We start from the raw sequence: 7,759 nt of genomic DNA, 5'->3' as shown, positions 1-7,759 counted from the left end.
TCTCGCGAACGACGGTATCAAGGACAGCCAGGTGCCGACTTGGAGAAGCTGACACACGGCGCAGGCATCAGAAAATCCAGAAGCCGTCCCGCTTGGGATGGATGGCCAGGCCCGGAAGGCTCCTGTCGAGCCCAGTGGGCCCCGTCCTTCTGTAGGTGCTGTTTGGAGAAGCCTGACCCGGGGTCTTTCCTAGATGGGCTCTGGAAGACGGATGGGCTGCCGGCAGCTTGCCGAAGCTGTCCGGGCCTCCGCAGCCCGGAGCGGGATCCGTTCCATCGCACACCACGACTCGACCAACTGCTTGGGGGCCGCGCCGGCCGAGTGGACCGCTAGGGTCTCTCAGGAGCCTGGCGGGTGGGAAGAGGCCGCCGAGGACAGAGGGAGCCCGCCGGACGAGGGCGGCGTCGGGGGCACGGCCACGCGGGGCCGGCCCCGGTTGGCCCTGGGTTCCCGTGGGGCCGCGAGGTGGAAGGGCTGGGCGGCGGCCGCGGCCGCGGGGCACTCGCGCGGCTGGACAGCGGTGGGGGCGTGGCGGGGCGATGGGGCGACCGGTGAGGAGGGAGGAGGGGCGGGAGGAGCATGGAGGGAGCGGCGCTGGGGGCGGGGGGGGGGGGGGGGCAAAAGGAGAGGGAGGCGGCGGGAGGCAAAAGCCTACAGCACCCGGTATTCCCAGGCGGTCTCCCATCCAAGCACTAACCAGGCCCGACCCTGCTTAGCTTCCGAGATCAGACGAGATCGGGCGCGTTCAGGGTGGTATGGCCGTAGACGCTGGTGGCTGCCGCCGGCGCCCCTAAGAAGCCTCGCGCGCGCGCGCGCGCGCGCTGTCGCCTGGTCCCTGTGACGCGCCGTCGCCTGGCCCCTGTGACGCGCGCGCCCGAGCCCCTGTGACGCGCACCGGACGCCCGCGTCCCCTGCGCCCCGCGCTCCGCCGCCTGCCGCCTGCCTGCCACTGCCTCCCGCCACCGCCGCCGCCGCCGCCGCCGCCGCGGCCAGCCAAACCCTGCCCTGCCCTGCCCTGCCCTGCCCTGCCCTGCCCTGCCGCCCGCCCAGGGCGCGGGAGGCCTCGGGCACCCCGGGGACTGTGGGCGGGCGGGGCGCAAGTCTAGGCGCTCTCCCAAGCCGGCCCCGGACGCTCCAGGCCTCCTGTCCGCCCGCATCCCGGCGACGGGTCGCAGGACATCCGGCTGCTCTGCTCGGGGCCAGGTGGCCCGGGGCGTCGGGCGCGTCGGCGCGTCGGCGCGTCGGCGCGTCGGGGCCCCGGGCCCGCGAGGCCCCTCCGGCCCGAGGCGCCTCCCAACGAACCCGGGCCCAACAACCCCCGGCGGCCGCCGCTCCGGCCCGGCCCCAACTTGCCCAAATCCAGCTGGAGCCACCGGCGCGACCAGAGGGCATCACCGGAAACCCCTCCGGGGCGGGCGGCGGGGCGCGGGGAGACCAGGGCGGGCCACCCTTCCCCGCCCCGCCCCGCGCCCCGCCCACGGGACCCGGACCGCGCCCTCAACCCCAGGCCCCGCGGCCACCCTGGACAGCTCCTGACTGACCGACCTGAGAGACACAGAGACAGAGACAGAGACAGAGAGATTGAGAGGATCCGAGACACGGACCCAGACAGACACCCACCGGGACAGACACACAGACGCTCACGCTGACGCAGAGAGGCCCTGCCCAAGAGGCAGCTTCCCCACAGGAGGGCGGTGGTGCTTGAGCTGGGCCCGGGCAAGGAGGCGGGGGCCCTGGGGCTGGCGATCACCCCTGGGGCCCTGGGACGTGCAGACAGGGTCTCAGGAGTGCAGCGCTCCTGGGATCCCTGTCCCGCGACCCGGACGCCCAGGAGCCACGGACTGGCAGCCGGGCTCGGGCTCGCTCTCGCTCTCGCTCTCGCTCTCGCTCTCGCTCTCGCTCTGTGTGTGTGCGTTTTTGTGTGCGCCTGCGTGTCTGTGTCTGTTTGTGTGTTTCTTTCCTTCTCTCTTCGCCTCTTCGTTCTGGCTCTTTTCCTCTTTCTGCGGGGCGCCCCCGGACTTCCTGAGTTGACAGAACGACCAGCCAGAAAAGTCAGGACACGGAGAACTTCGCCCGAGAAACCAACGCAATCTACCAGACGTACAGAACCCCCTCCCCGACGACCACAGCGTCCACAGTCTGCTCGAGTGCAGGTAGGGACATTACCCAGGGTCTCCCACAGGTTAGGTCACCCGTTGAGTCTCCTTAGTTTTACCAAGATGGCTAGCGCGCCGAGGATGGACGGATGAGCGCAACGGTGTGATTACGGGGAGGGAAACGCACGTCCGAACACCCGTTGGTGCCTCCCGACGTCACCGGTATCCCCGTCCCGAGACCTCTGGGCTTCAGGGTTCTGGGCCGCAGCCCTCTCCCGTCGTCCACCCGGGATCCAGTGCGCACGATGTCTGCACTGCCCAGCTCAAGAGTTTGGGCCCTGTGGGCGTTCTTGGATCCCGTTGGAAAGGGGACCTCGGGACGCGAGGGAGAGGAAAGGGGCGGGGGTGGGGGGGTGGGGGGGGCGGGCTGGGGGAAAGAGAGCGACGACGCCATCAACGCATGTCTGACCAGGACCTGGGCTGTGCCAGGCTCTCCATTTCCGACGGCACCGCGTCCCGTCGTCGGGGACGCCGCCTCTCGTCGGGACGTGTTGGCCTGCCGTCGGTCCTCCCGTCCCAGGCACGAGGCGGCGAACTCCCCCAAAGGCAGAGATTTTGGCACCTGCGTCCTCGGCTGCTGGGTCCGGCCCCAAGCAGGCACGCGGCCCGCAGGTGCCGGGCGAATGTCGGCGGAAAGCACTATGCTCACAGGGAAGGACGGCAGACGATGAGCGCGCACCAACCAGTGCCGCGCTCCGTGCTGAGCGGTGTGCTCCGTGCTCCCGCTTCCGTGCTCGCAACAACGCCACCGACGAGGCACTAACGGGACCCCCTTTCCAACCAGATGAGGCAACTGCCGCTCAGGGAGGGCGAGTCCCTCGCAGGAACGGCGGCCCTTGCTGCCGAGCCTTCGTTTGAGACCAAGCCTCCGGGCCCGCACTCTGGGAAACTTACGGAGACACAGCCCCAGTTCTCCCAGCAGAACACGCTCACCGGAGGTCAGATTGGGGGAGCCGTCGGAACCAGAACCACCCAGGGCGCTACCCTGCAGGGAGCGACGCGCGGCCCGCCCCGCCCCGCCGCCGCCCCGCCACCCCGCCATCCCGGGCAAGCAGGAAGCAGGCCACAGGTGCCCTGGGTCTGCTCTGGCAGGGAAAGTGGGGCCCACGGGAAAAGGGAAACACGAGGATATTCGCTCCCAGGATGATTGCTGAACGGTGAGAGGATGGAGGTTGAGGTCCTCTCTTCCTGCTGTGCCCGCATGTCCCAGCTTCTCCACAGCGAGCAACTATTGCTTTCTGTCCGCGGTGGGGAAGAGACGGCTTACCTTGATGAATTCCCCCCTTGAAAATGTAAAAGTCCGTGCGATCTGAGGCAAGTCTCCCCTCTCCTCCTCCCTGTCATCCCGGCTCTCCTCCCCTGGAGCAAACTCCCCTCCCGCTTTCCCGGATCCCCTTTCCGCGATAGTCTGCGCGGACACAGGCAGGGGAAGAGCAGACTTTCAAAGCTGCCCGAGCCGCACGAAATGAAAGCTGAAGCCAAGGAGCCAGGAAGGGCTGGCCGCTGAGGACGGAAATGTCCTCTCGGGGGACTCGTCCACTCCCTCTGGCAGACAGAGGCCAGGAGGGGGGCAGGACAGAGTGAGGCACCTGAGTGAGGGGACACCAAAACCCTGGGCGAGCGCAGCCAGATTCCTAATCCTTCCATCCAGTCTGTTCAGAATCAAAACGGATGCGAGGGATCCAGGAGGAGCCAGACACCGACCTTTCAAACGAAGGCAGGACCCCCCGCCCCCACCCCCCAAAAGACAAAAGCGAAGACGGAGACGGAGTTGGATCCCAGCCGGGGAGCGGGGGGAGGCGCTTGAAACTTAGACACTTGGGGAAGGGGACGTCTTTAAGGCAAGACAACACAAAAGGACCCGTACCAACTCCGGTGCGGAAACGAGGGTTTCTCGCGAACGACGGTATCAAGGACAGCCAGGTGCCGACTTGGAGAAGCTGACACACGGCGCAGGCATCAGAAAATCCAGAAGCCGTCCCGCTTGGGATGGATGGCCAGGCCCGGAAGGCTCCTGTCGAGCCCAGTGGGCCCCGTCCTTCTGTAGGTGCTGTTTGGAGAAGCCTGATCCGGGGTCTTTCCTAGATGGGCTCTGGAAGACGGATGGGCTGCCGGCAGCTTGCCGAAGCTGTCCGGGCCTCCGCAGCCCGGAGCGGGATCCGTTCCATCGCACACCACGACTCGACCAACTGCTTGGGGGCCGCGCCGGCCGAGTGGACCGCTAGGGTCTCTCAGGAGCCTGGCGGGTGGGAAGAGGCCGCCGAGGACAGAGGGAGCCCGCCGGACGAGGGCGGCGTCGGGGGCACGGCCACGCGGGGCCGGCCCCGGTTGGCCCTGGGTTCCCGTGGGGCCGCGAGGTGGAAGGGCTGGGCGGCGGCCGCGGCCGCGGGGCACTCGCGCGGCTGGACAGCGGTGGGGGCGTGGCGGGGCGATGGGGCGACCGGTGAGGAGGGAGGAGGGGCGGGAGGAGCATGGAGGGAGCGGCGCTGGGGGCGGGGGGGGGGGGGGGCAAAAGGAGAGGGAGGCGGCGGGAGGCAAAAGCCTACAGCACCCGGTATTCCCAGGCGGTCTCCCATCCAAGTACTAACCAGGCCCGACCCTGCTTAGCTTCCGAGATCAGACGAGATCGGGCGCGTTCAGGGTGGTATGGCCGTAGACGCTGGTGGCTGCCGCCGGCGCCCCTAAGAAGCCTCGCGCGCGCGCGCGCGCGCGCTGTCGCCTGGTCCCTGTGACGCGCCGTCGCCTGGCCCCTGTGACGCGCGCGCCCGAGCCCCTGTGACGCGCACCGGACGCCCGCGTCCCCTGCGCCCCGCGCTCCGCCGCCTGCCGCCTGCCTGCCACTGCCTCCCGCCACCGCCGCCGCCGCCGCCGCCGCGGCCAGCCAAACCCTGCCCTGCCCTGCCCTGCCCTGCCCTGCCCTGCCCTGCCGCCCGCCCAGGGCGCGGGAGGCCTCGGGCACCCCGGGGACTGTGGGCGGGCGGGGCGCAAGTCTAGGCGCTCTCCCAAGCCGGCCCCGGACGCTCCAGGCCTCCTGTCCGCCCGCATCCCGGCGACGGGTCGCAGGACATCCGGCTGCTCTGCTCGGGGCCAGGTGGCCCGGGGCGTCGGGCGCGTCGGCGCGTCGGCGCGTCGGCGCGTCGGGGCCCCGGGCCCGCGAGGCCCCTCCGGCCCGAGGCGCCTCCCAACGAACCCGGGCCCAACAACCCCCGGCGGCCGCCGCTCCGGCCCGGCCCCAACTTGCCCAAATCCAGCTGGAGCCACCGGCGCGACCAGAGGGCATCACCGGAAACCCCTCCGGGGCGGGCGGCGGGGCGCGGGGAGACCAGGGCGGGCCACCCTTCCCCGCCCCGCCCCGCGCCCCGCCCACGGGACCCGGACCGCGCCCTCAACCCCAGGCCCCGCGGCCACCCTGGACAGCTCCTGACTGACCGACCTGAGAGACACAGAGACAGAGACAGAGACAGAGAGATTGAGAGGATCCGAGACACGGACCCAGACAGACACCCACCGGGACAGACACACAGACGCTCACGCTGACGCAGAGAGGCCCTGCCCAAGAGGCAGCTTCCCCACAGGAGGGCGGTGGTGCTTGAGCTGGGCCCGGGCAAGGAGGCGGGGGCCCTGGGGCTGGCGATCACCCCTGGGGCCCTGGGACGTGCAGACAGGGTCTCAGGAGTGCAGCGCTCCTGGGATCCCTGTCCCGCGACCCGGACGCCCAGGAGCCACGGACTGGCAGCCGGGCTCGGGCTCGCTCTCGCTCTCGCTCTCGCTCTCGCTCTCGCTCTCGCTCTGTGTGTGTGCGTTTTTGTGTGCGCCTGCGTGTCTGTGTCTGTTTGTGTGTTTCTTTCCTTCTCTCTTCGCCTCTTCGTTCTGGCTCTTTTCCTCTTTCTGCGGGGCGCCCCCGGACTTCCTGAGTTGACAGAACGACCAGCCAGAAAAGTCAGGACACGGAGAACTTCGCCCGAGAAACCAACGCAATCTACCAGACGTACAGAACCCCCTCCCCGACGACCACAGCGTCCACAGTCTGCTCGAGTGCAGGTAGGGACATTACCCAGGGTCTCCCACAGGTTAGGTCACCCGTTGAGTCTCCTTAGTTTTACCAAGATGGCTAGCGCGCCGAGGATGGACGGATGAGCGCAACGGTGTGATTACGGGGAGGGAAACGCACGTCCGAACACCCGTTGGTGCCTCCCGACGTCACCGGTATCCCCGTCCCGAGACCTCTGGGCTTCAGGGTTCTGGGCCGCAGCCCTCTCCCGTCGTCCACCCGGGATCCAGTGCGCACGATGTCTGCACTGCCCAGCTCAAGAGTTTGGGCCCTGTGGGCGTTCTTGGATCCCGTTGGAAAGGGGACCTCGGGACGCGAGGGAGAGGAAAGGGGCGGGGGTGGGGGGGTGGGGGGGGCGGGCTGGGGGAAAGAGAGCGACGACGCCATCAACGCATGTCTGACCAGGACCTGGGCTGTGCCAGGCTCTCCATTTCCGACGGCACCGCGTCCCGTCGTCGGGGACGCCGCCTCTCGTCGGGACGTGTTGGCCTGCCGTCGGTCCTCCCGTCCCAGGCACGAGGCGGCGAACTCCCCCAAAGGCAGAGATTTTGGCACCTGCGTCCTCGGCTGCTGGGTCCGGCCCCAAGCAGGCACGCGGCCCGCAGGTGCCGGGCGAATGTCGGCGGAAAGCACTATGCTCACAGGGAAGGACGGCAGACGATGAGCGCGCACCAACCAGTGCCGCGCTCCGTGCTGAGCGGTGTGCTCCGTGCTCCCGCTTCCGTGCTCGCAACAACGCCACCGACGAGGCACTAACGGGACCCCCTTTCCAACCAGATGAGGCAACTGCCGCTCAGGGAGGGCGAGTCCCTCGCAGGAACGGCGGCCCTTGCTGCCGAGCCTTCGTTTGAGACCAAGCCTCCGGGCCCGCACTCTGGGAAACTTACGGAGACACAGCCCCAGTTCTCCCAGCAGAACACGCTCACCGGAGGTCAGATTGGGGGAGCCGTCGGAACCAGAACCACCCAGGGCGCTACCCTGCAGGGAGCGACGCGCGGCCCGCCCCGCCCCGCCGCCGCCCCGCCACCCCGCCATCCCGGGCAAGCAGGAAGCAGGCCACAGGTGCCCTGGGTCTGCTCTGGCAGGGAAAGTGGGGCCCACGGGAAAAGGGAAACACGAGGATATTCGCTCCCAGGATGATTGCTGAACGGTGAGAGGATGGAGGTTGAGGTCCTCTCTTCCTGCTGTGCCCGCATGTCCCAGCTTCTCCACAGCGAGCAACTATTGCTTTCTGTCCGCGGTGGGGAAGAGACGGCTTACCTTGATGAATTCCCCCCTTGAAAATGTAAAAGTCCGTGCGATCTGAGGCAAGTCTCCCCTCTCCTCCTCCCTGTCATCCCGGCTCTCCTCCCCTGGAGCAAACTCCCCTCCCGCTTTCCCGGATCCCCTTTCCGCGATAGTCTGCGCGGACACAGGCAGGGGAAGAGCAGACTTTCAAAGCTGCCCGAGCCGCACGAAATGAAAGCTGAAGCCAAGGAGCCAGGAAGGGCTGGCCGCTGAGGACGGAAATGTCCTCTCGGGGGACTCGTCCACTCCCTCTGGCAGACAGAGG

At 68.7% G+C, this 7,759-nt stretch overlaps 2 non-coding genes across 2 annotated transcripts; both read right to left on the bottom strand.

The window, feature by feature from the left end:
• Positions 1–648: 648 nt before the first annotated feature.
• Positions 649–767, bottom strand: LOC139044638 (5S ribosomal RNA). Its single transcript, XR_011501706.1, has one exon. It is a non-coding gene; the product is annotated as a 5S ribosomal RNA (ribosomal RNA).
• A 3,928-nt stretch (positions 768–4,695) lies between these two features.
• LOC139044683 (5S ribosomal RNA) lies at positions 4,696–4,814 on the bottom strand. Its single transcript, XR_011501755.1, has one exon. It is a non-coding gene; the product is annotated as a 5S ribosomal RNA (ribosomal RNA).
• Between the last annotated feature and the right edge of the window lie 2,945 nt (positions 4,815–7,759).

The sequence above is a fragment of the Equus asinus genome, chromosome 2 (genome assembly GCF_041296235.1).
Source record: "Equus asinus isolate D_3611 breed Donkey chromosome 2, EquAss-T2T_v2, whole genome shotgun sequence".
NCBI classification, from domain to species: domain Eukaryota; kingdom Metazoa; phylum Chordata; class Mammalia; order Perissodactyla; family Equidae; genus Equus; species Equus asinus.
This window is presented reverse-complemented; position numbering and strand designations above follow the sequence as displayed.